The sequence below is a fragment of the Theropithecus gelada genome, chromosome 2 (assembly GCF_003255815.1).
Source record: "Theropithecus gelada isolate Dixy chromosome 2, Tgel_1.0, whole genome shotgun sequence".
Classification (NCBI taxonomy): domain Eukaryota; kingdom Metazoa; phylum Chordata; class Mammalia; order Primates; family Cercopithecidae; genus Theropithecus; species Theropithecus gelada.
Window position 1 is genome coordinate 73,808,310 of NC_037669.1, and position 13,897 is coordinate 73,822,206.

Below are 13,897 nucleotides of genomic sequence, written 5' to 3' on the forward strand. Positions count from 1 at the left end.
AAATCACACCAGCTTTCACAGTTGAAGTGAGTGATTGTAATGCAAAATTCAATATAAACCAATCCCCTAGCTAAAGTTCAGTATTTGCTTTCAGAGTTCATCCTACTTCCAGGAGTCTGTAAGCATTACTGATGCAGTGCAATTATGGCATCAAGATTTTGCAACACATGTCTGATTTAGCAAAATATAAATTATGATGTCACAGTTGATACAAATTGGACCTCACCTAAAAACAAAGTGTTAAAAAGGAACAATTTTTGCTAGTGGAGGTTCTTAATAAAATCAGGAACACCTGAAAAGTTTTTAAAAATCTATTACTAATTATACACACACACACATATACATATGTTCCATTTTTTCATTGGCTTCCTGGAATGAACTCTGCATCACACCACAATTTTTAAAATTGTCACTCGGCAATCACGATGATTCTTGTTTATGAAACCTGAAAACTTCTTGTAAGAAGCAATCAAAGAAGTTCATTTTTGGTTCTTCACAGTCATTTCCAGTATGTTAAGCAGTATTGACTTAAGTCCTTTAAGAAAACAGCCACGCAGTAGTTGAGGAAGGTAAACTTAAGACTCAGAAATTTCAAAACCAGAATTCCTATCAAAATGTTAGAACTTGCACAGGATCAGGAAACAGCTGTTCTTAGTTAGAATTTGCATGCAACTTTAATCTTTTATCAAATATAATCCGGTTGCCTTAAGATTTTTTTCCTGCAGCTGAGAATGACATCACTGTGTACAGTTCCGTTGTCTTTCCCACCCCCAACTTTCCTTCCCTTTCAGCAGCACATTTTAGCATCTCTTTACTGAGACAACAACAAAGAGGGGAGAGGAAAAATGAGTGACCAATGCCTCAAGAAACATAACAATAAAAGGTAGATTTTATTTTACTTATTAATTTATCAAATGTCCTTGTTAACAAAGGCATATGCTTATTTATCCAGGCTTTCCCTATTTTTGAGCAATTTTTCTGGTACCAAAGATGTTTTAATTGATGGTTTCCCAAATTCTAAAAAATAAAATTTTAAAACCTAGCCAGGAACAAGAAAGGTTCTCATCTAATATTCAAATCATTTGTATAGATACATCCTCTGTGCATTTATGCAAAATTACAATTAGAAAAGAATCATGAAAAACATTAATAAAAAGCAGCTTGTTGGGTGGTTAGGTCCTGTGAACAGCTCCCTAGCTTCCTCCTTTCCTACTTGCCTACTCATCTACCCCCCTTCCTTCCTCCCTCCCTCCTCACCACCCCAACTTTCCCAAAACAATCCAGTATTAAAAACACCTTTGAAAGCAGCCCTGTTAACAAAAGATGGCAACGAGGAGGCTTAGCAGTAATGCAGCATGGACCAATTTATACTGCTGTATGGCTGGAAGACAGAAGGGGCTAAAGAACAGAAGAGAAGACGGTAAGCTTGATGAGGGAGGCTGGCTTACTTCTCACCACATCTAGCATCTCACCTAACAGGACACTCGATACATATTTATTACATCAGTGAATGGAGGAAAGGCAAAGGAAGGGACGAAGAGAAGGGAGGGGATAAGGCTAAAAGAGTTATGGGAGAACCCGGGTCTTCTGGCTCATGGTCCAAGGAATAATATTACTGTTTCTACTCATCTACTGCTAATTTACAATATTTGTTAGAATAGTGTTTTGAGAGCAGAATAATAAGACAAAAGAATATCAATTATACACAAAAAGGATAAAACACAAAAATAAATCCCATTCTTTACATTTGTTCTTCAGTTAATCCAACAGGCCAGATAAATACGCACATATACACATCCCAGGAATTCCCAACTCTGGAAAATCACTCCATAAATGCTTTCCCAATTAATTCTTATTTATGATAATAGAAAACAGCACCACCATCCAGATGTTGAGATCTACAAATAATCTGCTTTATACATTCAGAGAAAAGCCATGCTTCTACAATCATAATTTGGAACAGAATTTAGGGCATTCAATAAATAGGCAATTAACAGCCGCAAGACACTGCCCCCAATTTACTGCTTTTTTCCCCAGTTGTTACACAGGTTGGAACCTACTACATAACTTATAAACACTCTACCACAAGTAATCAGTGTTTGACCCTAATTACAATAGTTCATTTATATCAGCCAATTAAGAGATAAATCAGGAGAGAGAGAAAATAGAATGTAGGATCTGATACAGATTTTTAAAGTTGGTAGGAAAAATATGTATCAGCTAATAAAAGGAGAAACAATAAATTAAACCAGATTTTATCAGTTAGCTTGCTGCAGTAACAACACAACCCTCAAATCTCAGTGGCATACATCACACGTGTATTTCTCAGTCACATTACATGTTAGCCCTGGGTTAGCTATGGCTGCCCTCAAAGCTGTGGCTTTTGCCCTCAGTGTCTTCTTTCCCAGAATCCAATCCAGAAGAACAGATCATATTTGGGACATGCTATTCTCAAGGTAGAAGGCAGAAGCAAGAGGGATGACAGAAATCTGCTATATCTCCTAAAGCTTCCGGTCAGGGCCAGGCACAGTGATTCACACCTATAATCCTAGCACTTTGGGAGGCTGAGGCCAGTGGATCAGTTAAGGCCAGAAGTTTGAGACTAGCCTGGTCAACATGGCAAAATCTCGTCTCTACTAAAAATACAAACAAATTAGCCAGGCATGGTGGCGCACACCTGTAATCCCAGCTATTCGTGTGCGGCACAAGAGGCTGAGGCACAAGAGTCACTGGAACCCGGGAGATGCAGGTTGCACTGAGCCAAGATCATGCCACTGCACTCCAGCCTGGGCGACAGAGTAAGACTCTGTCTCAAAACAAAACAAAAAAACAAACAAACAAAGAATGCTTCTGTTCAGGACTCGTATACTTCCACAAATACTCCACTGGCCAAGTCATAAAATCAAGCCTGACTATGGGACAGGAGACACAACAAATCAATCACACTGCAAGAGACAGGGAAGTATCATCAATCTTCTCAGAGAGAAAGAAGCAAAGAGTTGAGAACAGTAATATATTACTCCTATAGGTCTTCTAGTTTCCATGCCAAATGCTGTTTTACCTACTGTTGTTAAGTCTAGACAAAAGATCCACAACTGTTAAGGGAATGAAAACATAAAAAATCCAGGCCCAAAAAGATTCCAGAAAGAGTCAGACACAAACTCACCTTCCTTGACCTCCATTACCATTTTCAATCTGTCTGCTGTAACAGAACACAGCCCTGGGACCTGCAGACAGCTAAATGGAAGTGAAGGCTTGCACTCTCTGTAATACAGAGGAGGGAACTGGAGTGTGTGCTTTTTTTCTCTCTAGGTTCTGGGCAAGTATCTGGAGACAAGTCTCTTGGAATCCTAGAACAAGGACCATAAACTAACAGTTCTAAGAAAAGCCTGGCCCACAAAGATCTGATGACCCTTGGGTGGGGAACAGGGAAGGCAGCACATCTACATCTCCTTGAATCATTAGAGGCCAAAATCAGACCTGGGCCCTCATGAGCTGACCAAGAAAACACGACAACACATAAAGAGGCTAAGCATCCAGAAAGACGGGGTCAAGATGAAGGGAATAAACCCCAAATGAAATAGAGCTGCTTGGAGAAAGAAAGGCCAACAGCAGTCAGAAAAATTAAGGGACGCTGGGGAGATTTAACTACAGCAGAGAGAAGCTTTCCCACATCTAAAAACATGATTTTCCAAATAAACCATGTAGTAGATTAAATGAAGGAAAGAATGGCTTATGATGAAGATCCAAATTTGTGGTCTGGAAGGTCAAATGGAAAAAACAGCTCAAAGCAACAAAATAGAAATGACGATAGAAAAGATAAGAGACTTGGAGGACAGATCTAATAAGATGAACAGCAGTACCAGCTGAAGAAAGATGAAAAGACAGAGGAGAGGCAGTAATAAAGCAGAAGAAAATTTGCTTGGGCCAAAGAAAGACCGTGGTCTGCAGATTAAAAGCGCTCATGTTATTCTACACACAGACCTTGACACATCCTACTAAATTCCTGACTCTATGAGAAAATATTTTTACAAGCTTACAGGTAGGTAGAACACAGTACTTCGGAAAAAAAATCAGAGGCATCAGACTTCTCACCTATGACAATGGAAGCCATAGCAATGGCTCTAACAAACTACTGAGAGAAAAGTAGCAATCCCCAAACACAACACCTGTCACTTGTCCTGAAAAAAATGTATGGATGGATACTCAGAAAATATACCACCCACATGTGTCATATAGAAAAATACCTGAGAACGACCTCTGATTGAAGAACAAATGAATTAAAGATCTCTGGGGAAGGACAAGAGAGATAAGAGCAGTATGAAATAAACCCTGTCTGTGCCTGCACCAGCTTTCTCTATAGATACAGTTTCATGTATCTGTATCTATTCCACCAGATAGATAATAAAGTTCAAGCACTGGCTGGGCATGGTGGCTCATCCCTGTAATCCTAGCATTTTGGGAGGCCAAGGCAGGTGGACAGCTTGAGTTCAGGAGTTTGAGACCAGCCTGGGAAACACAAAGAGAACCCATCTCAAAAAAAAGAAAGAAAATCCAAGTGCTGCCAAATTACAATTGTAAGTCTAATTCTAGAAAATCATCAATTATAAGGCACATCTCAATTCCAGAGGTGCTAAAATGCAAAAAGTGCTTCAGTTTTATGAAATATGGTAGTTGTATACATTCAACCTCATTTATAAATGAGTAATATTAATTGTATGGCAACTGTAATAAATTCTAATTAAGAATACTTGAAACAAAACAGATGTTCGGCAAAGTATTATCTGCTAAGGATTGAACTGAAAGTATGTAACTGTCTCAGGAATATCAAAGCATTGGAAGAAGGGATAAACACAGTAGGAGTAGGCGCATGCTAAACTTCTTGGCTGGAGGCAGGGCGTGGTGGCTCACGCCTGTAATCCCAGCACTTTGGGAGGCAGAGCAGGTGGACCACCTGAGGGTCAGGAGTTCCAGAGCAGCCTGGCCAACATGGCGAAACCCCATCTCTATCAAAAATACAAAAATTAGCCAGGCTTGCTGGCGCGTACCTGTAATCCCAGTTACTCAAGAGCCTGAGGCAGGATAATTGCTTGGACCCAGGAGGCAGGGGCTACAGTGAGCCAAGATCGTGCCATTGCACTCTAGCCTGGGAAACACAGCAAGACTCTGTCTCAAAATAAACAAACAAACAAAAACAAAACAAAACAAAACAAAACCTTCTTGGCTGGGTGTGGGTGTGGGGGTGGGGGTCGCAGAACAAGAGGAAAGTGAAAATATTCCAAAGTTATCACCTTACTGAGGAGGGATGTATGCAGGAGACAGAAGTTATTATAGCAAAGACAAGTTGGTGGGGAAAGTCACATGTTTTATTTTTAAATAACAGCATATTTTTAAATAACAGCATATAAATGTTTCTGAGTACAAGGAAAGAAAAAGTCGCCATTAATAGAATGGAAATACACGGTAGAACTTCCAAAGTAACAAGAGATTTAAAAAAATAAAAAAAATAAAAAAAAATAAATTGATCAAACCAGCAAAAATCAGATATAATAAACTGCAAGTTAAAATATGCAGCAAAGAAAGCAAGAAAAAACTATATGACACATGAATAAAGTAAATTATCCACTAAAAGACATCTATATTCCGTTTAAAAAAACACACATAAAACAAAATAAAGAAATGCTGGAAATAAAAGGATAGGCATGGAAATGAGATTTAAAAGGTTAAAGTGACAAAATGGGATTTTTTAAAGGGTATTAAGTAATGACAAAAGCCACATTTTATGAAAAAAGTAGATCACAAACCAATATTCAAACTAAAATACAGCAGTTAAATGAAATACAAATTCAAACTAGATAGGGATGTCTACTGTTTGCAGTATCAATCAACATTCCTTAAAAGTACTGGTGAATACAGTAAAAGAAAAAATGACTTGGTGGAAACACAGGAAAAGGAAGGGAGGAAGGGAGAAAGAAAACACTTTTCTTACTCTCATACAATGACTTTTGCCCTAGAAAACCCAAGAGTTTAGATATAGCATAGTACCAGAGTTATATATAGATATATAAACTAAACAATAATTAATAAGCACTTTAAATAAGACTCTCTTAAGAGATGTTTCCATATATGTAAATAATATCTAAATTATAATAATAATAAATCTAAGGTTTAAAAAATTGACTGAGATACACAAACTCTCACAAATCACCACCCAAGAAAAGAGGTAACCAAGAAGATTTTCCCATGGATTCTGTTCTTGAAGGACAAACAGCTATAGGCTGGTAGTTTATCTTGGATCTGATTCCTTTCAAATGAGTTTGGTTCTTCCAGTATCAAAAGAATTTTCTTATAAGAAAGTTTCATATTTGAGGAATTGTTGCTTAAACAATTTATAGACAGAATCATCCACAGCATTCATTTAACTTTTTGAATGGGCAAAAATTTGTGTGGGTGTTTCAGCAGTTTACAAACTTTGTGTATTCTGCTGACAAAAAAAAAAAAAAAAATGCCTACCCACTCCCCCCATCCACTATATGTCTATTTATTTAAGGATCACTTATATAGATACTATCATTGTTAGCTAGCATCTCAAGGCACAAGTCAGGATAAAGCATACAGCCTACAATAGAGGTAGAATACACAGAAATATGTAGATGAAGATATGAACAGACACACATGAAATATATTTTATATATATCCTACTCCTGTTGTAGACTAACATTTAACACACACACACATAACATACACAACATTTAAATAATCTTGATAATTGCGCAAAATTCTGGCTGACCTCTTGTCACATCTGATGAGAACATCAGTGTTTTTCCCTATCTACTCAACATTCCCATTAGGTTGTCTAATAGGTATCTTAAACTAAACATGTCCAAACTCAACTTGTATAACCTTCTTCCCAAACCTGCTCTACCTACAGTTTCTCCATCTTAAAGATGACTACATAGGCCCAGTTGTATAGGCCAAACCAGACCCTGGAGTCAATTTTGACAGCTCGCTCCTTCACAGAAACCGCATCCTATCTGCCAGGCTAACTTACTGGAAGCTCCTGATGTCAAGAGTGTACTGAAAGACAAGCAGAAGGCAGAAAGTTAAGGATAGGGTGGGAGTAGGATGTCCTAATGAATCAAAGCCCCTAGAACAGCATCTGGCACATAGGAGGTTCTCTGTAATTATTTACTGAATGAAGGAATAGATCCCTAGAAAAAACATACTAAAGCAGTTATAAAGATAAATACCACAGCTTTTAAATCTAGAAGTAAATTTACAATCTTTACCTACATCAGTATTAAAATGAATTGGGGAAACTGATGCCTATAATCCCAGCACATTGGGAGTTTGAGGCAGGAAGATGGATTGAGGCCAGGAGTTCAAGGTAACAGTGATGGAGCAAGGCTCTAGCTCATAAACAAACAAATAAGTAAAACTGAATAGAGTAGGAGGAAAAAAACTGGAACAATCTGCCACAAAATACTAATGGTCTTTTAGTGTTTGTTACTGCCTTTCTTCTTTCAATTTTCTTACATTTAAAAATGTAATAAACATCCAATTCCTTTATAATCAAAAATTTCTTTTAAAACCCTAATGGAAATTCACCTCAACTTTGTCTAACACTTATATTCATTCTTGGGGGTAAGGAAATAGGGGGAAAAGAGGGAGAACTAGTTAAAAGCAAATTGATCACAATGTTTTTCATTATTAAGCAGGCACACACTCCAGCTTGCTCCTGGGGTAAACAATCCTTTGCTTTTCCAATTCAGTACCACTTACATGCATAAAATTTGAATGACTTTCTAAATGTGTTTGGTTAACAGAAGGATGCAGAATTTTAAGAAAATGAAGAGGTCCTTAAGTATGACACGTTAAAAGGAAATCTACAGAGATATTCCAAGAGGAGAGAAATAAAAATTATGATATTCATGCAAATTAAATATGAAAATGGAAAATGTTTTGCAGAGAACTTTACAGTAAGCTATTATTTTACTGAACGGGCCACCAACTTAATATGAAATTCTAATGTAAAAACCAAAAAGTCACATCTCCATATTTCACATCTTTAAAATCAAGGTAAGAATAATAATGGCAAACCCTTAGTGCTCACAATGTGCCAGGTGCTGTCCAAAGCACTTTACATACTTCACAAATATGTCATAATACATAACTAATTCTAATGAAACTTTTAAAAAGCTAGGTGGCACATATTTTGGATTTTTAAAAAGGTTGGCCAGGAGAAAATAATACTGTAAATCACCTGCTCAGAGGGTAGTTTTTCCTTAAAGGCATGTTCTCCTAATCCAATAAGGAAACATTAAATTTCTTAGAACACTTTAAATGGTGCCATTTAGACAACAAATAGAAAATTAAGGGCACAAGTCTAAATGCAAGTAATTATAAAAGAAAATCTTATAAAGAGAAACTAAGTGTTTTACTGCTAACTAGGAAATGTTCAAGACACACAAGCTTTATTGATTAAAGAATGTATAATACTTCTATAAAGATGCCTAAGTTATTTCTCGAATGCTGAGAGACTTTTAAGTTAAAAGATCTTTTAATATAGATGACTTTAGCAGCTGTCGATGAATGGAGGTACTGTTAAACAGGAAACAGAAGTGGATCAGCTGACAGACCTTTTAGAGTCCCATCTTCAAAGGAAAGAGGATGAAAATAAACCATTTAAAAATATGTGAGCTGACGGGGAAATCTAGAGTCCACAGCTGATCTCCTATTTATTAGTAGGTAACGTGTTAGCACCACATGCTCTGAGTTTATGACCATGAAGGTCTAACACTGATTCACGTGAGGAGTGCCTCATAGAACCAGCTTTCATATTAAATCAAGTTATATGGGGAAAATGGTTGAAGTTTAACTATAAAGAAACACCTTCCGTATGAAATAACCTGTTCTTTGAATTTGCATCTTAATGGGACTTTTATTCTCTTTTCATATTATTACAAAAGAACGCATCATCATCACAATACTAAACAAAACACAAAACAATCTGTACAACTTTTTAAAGGGAAAAATGTGTGTACTGTTTATTACACTGAATAATTCTGACCACCAACAACCAATGGCAGGTGGGAGGGAATAACACAGACTATAAAACCATCTTGCTTCTTAACAAACTTTCCTCCTCCACTTTAACATTCTTGAGGATTCTTTCCCAAACCTATTAATTCCATATCATGATGGTTACAAATTTTTCAATTCCGCCACTCCTTTCAGCACGTTATTTTTTTTGTATCTTCATTAAAGTGGCAAAAAAAAAAAAAAATCCCCTACTCGTCATAATACAACAATGTTGGAAACGGACATTAAAACACAGGACAAGTGAAAAACAGATCTGTCCTAAGACTCACAGGACTATAAATTTAGGAAGTACACAAAAAATTAAAAATTAAACTCAATTTGATACACTAAATATGTGTAGCTTTTTGTATGTCAATCATACAAAAAGTGGTTTTAAAACAAATGATCCAACCCATACCACCAACTAATAAAGAAAAAAATAAGCAAATGAATCATGAAAAACAGAATCATCCTTTTTGGATTAATCCTTTCAGTAAAGATCACTAACAATTGTTTGCACTGCAATGTATACAGTTCCCTAAATATAACAGATGAATTATTTTATATACGTTTCATTTTTATTTTTGGAGAACTGGTTAATAAATATATTTTAAGTTCAATGTATTATATATTTATAAGTGGGAAGCAACCTTAAACATTTTTAACAGCAGAAATATATAAAACAATTATAAGTGGAAATAATACAGACAAAGTGCCTTGTGTTTTTATCCTGGAGTCAAACCATAGAAATCTTAGGTTACTAAGAAAATTTTGAAAAACATTATTTTGAATATTAAAAATCATGCGTTTTGGAGAGGGAGAAAATTAACGGCCTTTCTTCGCCTTAAAATACTTTACAATTTATGAAATATCCAATTGGAATGGAGCAACTCCTAAAATAATCAGTATTGTGAGGAGGGAAATTGAGCACAGACACAAACTACTATTTCTTCACTCAACCCATTCCCAATGCCCAGCTGAAGTTCCCGCCTAAAAGAGCAGAAGTTATTCTATTTTAGAGGGGTAGTGTGAATGACTTTTTCTACGTATTAACTAGAATTAAATAGTAATTTGTAAAATGCTTTTCCATTTTTAAACATGAGAGTCTCTATCTGAAACCACAAAGCAGCAGGCATTGCCACGGTCTTAGGCTAACATCTGCAACCCACCAGTCTGCATGGCCTAGAAGCAGGTGTGGAGAGGACCAGAGTTGACCTGCCAGCAGCACCATGGACTCAACTGTCCAGGCTTTCTGCCATTACCAGAGATGTGCCCTTTTTCTTGCTATTCTATTTCCGCTGGAGGCTTCTGAAGATCTTGTTCCTGCGAACACATCTGGGGCTCAACATATTGTCTGCAAGGTGTGGGGGTGGAAAATTGGAGGCAGGAAGCGAGAGGCATGCATGCACTCACTCTCCCTTCCTGCTTCTCGGGAACCCAGGCTTGTCCAGCATGAAACTGGAGGTGAACCCAACCATCTGTGTCTGCAGGGAGACTTCTCCCATGGACCACATGCCGCTTGACACCACTCTTGTGGAGATTCCATTCACTGCCTCTGGCATCCCTGCCCTGGCTGCAATTCTGGCCCAGGAGGCCAGCGAAGCCTTTGGGGCAGAAGTTATCACCACAACTGTATTAACTCCTTCAAAGAGAGCAGCAGACTCTGCCAGGGCAGGCAACCCCTCCTCAGGAAGAAGAGCCACTTCGGGAGGACGCATCTTCTCAGAACTTTGCAGAGACGTTTCCCTCTTTTCCACCTTTGATTTTTTTTCATAATGACTTCCAGATTCTGGCCTCTTTTTTCCTGTGCTAGGAATATCCTTTTGATTTGGGTAAGTAAAAGAATACAGGCCCTTATGTGCATCTAATTTCTGGTCTTTGTGCTCAGCTTTAATTGGTGGTGCCAGGCCCACAGAATGTCCCAGTGAATCTGATTGACAGGTGGCAGTTTAGAGGGAAATGGAGGGATTGGTATCGTCTTCTGAGGTTCTGGGTTGTCACTGCACTCTGCCTTCTTCTTTGGACAGAGCGTTTGGTCACCTTTAACAGATCTCTTTCATTTGATCCCCTTCACTGATGTTCCCGGCAGAGCAATTGTACTTGGTGCAACATTTCTTTCTAATTAAAACGTATTAAACAGAAACAAGGAAAGACCAAATACTCTAAGAGCATAAAATACACTTTTAAAGCATATTAATTCTGAATAAAACACAGTACATTTACTGATAGAGATCAAGGCACATATTTGTGTTATGTGTATTTTTCAATTTGACACAAAATCAAAATATAACTGTATAAATACTTGATTTTCAAAAAAAAAAAATTGTTACATGTTAATTTCTTTCTTTCTCCCTCTCTTTCAAGAGTCTCGTTATGTTTTGGGCTCAAACTCCTGGACTCAAGTGATCCTCTTACTCCAGCCTCCTGAGTAGGTGGGGCAACAGGCACGCTACCACACCCAGCAATACCTTTCTTTCTTGATGACTAAATCATTACTTACCTTTCCATTATTAACTTAGATAAGAAAAAAATGAATGGATGGAAAGGACAGTCATAACAGAATGAACCAAAAAAACCTAAGAACTCTTTAAAGAGTATCAATTTTTTATGGAAAGTCTCTAAGTAAAACAATACGAAAGTTAAAAGAAAATCTTGGTTTAATTCAATCTCCACTAACACCACAAATATTAACTGAAGGTCCATAAGTGCCCAATGCTAAGGTAGACTCCAGAGATACAAAATGATTAAAACAAGGTATTTGGCCCCACAGAGCCTACAATCTAAAGGAATCTCTTTTTTAAATTTTTTAAGAATAACATGTGTCTCTACTAAATAGAAGTTAATGCCTTCATATCCCCATGACTATGACAGTGCCTGGCCCACTGTGGGCATTTAATAAGAAACTGCTGAAACAGCTGAAATGAATTACAGCATAGACTGAAATGGCACTAAAAGTTCAACAGCACTTAAGTAGAGGCTGGCTGCCTTCCCTCTCCTAAAGGTTGATCCTCCTCAAACTCCAAAGCTGAGAAAACCACCAGATGTATGCTGAAGTTCTGTGGACTCCACCCTGACCCTCCAGGCCCCACCCACAGTTGCAGAAGCAACTCAGCAGAAGATTCTGAAACCAGTTCTGTGGTGCCCAAGGAAAAGTCAAAGCCCATGTGAGCTGGAGAGGGGCACAGGCATGGTGGTGGCTTAGGAAAAGACCAGTCAGGAGGTTCCTGCCACAGAGTTTGAGTGCATGGGAGATGGGAGACTGAGCTAGGTTAGGAGGAGTAGGATTTGGAGACAGAAACCAGCATGTGAGGCATTTTAGAAGAATAGCTGGTAGAGCTTTGGCAATTAAATGTGAGGGTTAAAAGAGAAGTCAAACATGAGAAGAACAGCATATATTGCTACAGAGAAGGATAGGGAGTTTGATATCTGGGCTACAGCTTGCTTTTCATATTAATAGGATGGGTGACCTTGATATCTTTTTTTTTTTTTTTTTTTTTTTTTTTTTTTGAGACAGAGTTTCACTCTTATTGCCCAGGCTGGGGTGCAGTGGCACGATTTCAGCTCACTGCAACCTCCACCTCCCAGGTTCAAGCGATTCTCCCACCTCAGCCTCCTGAGTAGCTGGGATTACAGGCATGTGCCACCATGCCCGGCTAATTTTTTTGTATTTAGTAGAGACGGGGCTTCACCATGTTAGGCTGGTCTCGAACTCCTGACCTCAGGTGATCCACCCACCTCGGCCTCCGCAAGTGCTGGGATTACAGGCGTGCGCCACCGTGCCCAGCTGACCTTGATATCTTTATTTCCTTATCTACAAAGGAAAGTTATCAGACACGAAGATTTCTCAAGTCCCTTCCAACCTTAACATTTTGCCATTCTAAGGTTCCAAAGGCTTTAAGTTTTGTTGGCTGAGACAACTATGTACAAGTCACTGACAGGGACGTTCAGAGGTATGATAATGAAATAAAGAATATTTCACATTTGTGTGGGACCACAGATGCTTAAAAAATGATTTTGACTACAGATTATTATTTTAGTTTAACTGTTTTCTGGACTGCAACAGGATGAGTGGAAACAGCAAAAGCTATGAAGCCAAACAGATTCTCATTAGAATCCAGATATACCAAATGACCTTGGGCAGGCTACTCAACACTCCCGCACTAACTGGGAAAATAAGAGACAAGAAAGAGCTGGGACTTGTGTTCGCTGGCAGCTTCTCTTGAGATGGCTCTGCAGAGTCCCTCATTTTAAGGCTTTTATCCTCTCACTTTCCTTCACTGCTGCTGCCATCTAAGATACTTTATTTAAAACTTTAGGAAGAAAAGGATTTATTAGCATCATCTGTGGCAGTTGAAGATTTCTGTTTATTGGACATTCCAATAAAAATTTTAAGACTCACAAAGCTGCTGAACCCGAACAGGTTTTTTGTTTGTTTTCCCCCAATACCATCAGATATTTCTCCAACCCAGACAGGTACTCTAGAGCTCCTGATCCATATGTTCCAGTCTCCACTCAGTATCTCCACTTAGCTGTCTCACAGGCACTCTGTATGTCCTGCAATCTAGCCCATAGGCCGGAGCCCCAGCCCCCAAAGCCTAGCCTTCTCCTGGGTTCCCGAGCTCAGTCAATGTGGTCACTATGCATCAGGTGGTTGTGTCAGAAATCTGTGGGTCCTTCTTGCCACCTCCTTTCTCTTCACAAGCTAGCAGCCAATCCAATCTTGTGAATTTTCTCTCCTAAATATTTCTTCAATCTGTTTTTCCCCAATGTACTCCTAGTCTGAGCTACTATTACTTTTCACCTGGACAACTACAAC

General features: G+C 38.2%; 1 protein-coding gene and 1 pseudogene across 5 annotated transcripts in view; both read right to left on the reverse strand.

Moving 5' to 3' along the window:
* SLC25A26 (solute carrier family 25 member 26) overlaps positions 1 to 13,897 on the reverse strand; it is a 167,847-nt gene that overhangs the window by 42,280 nt on the left and 111,670 nt on the right. The window lies entirely within an intron of this gene.
* Positions 10,371 to 13,371, reverse strand: LOC112618348 (annotated as a pseudogene).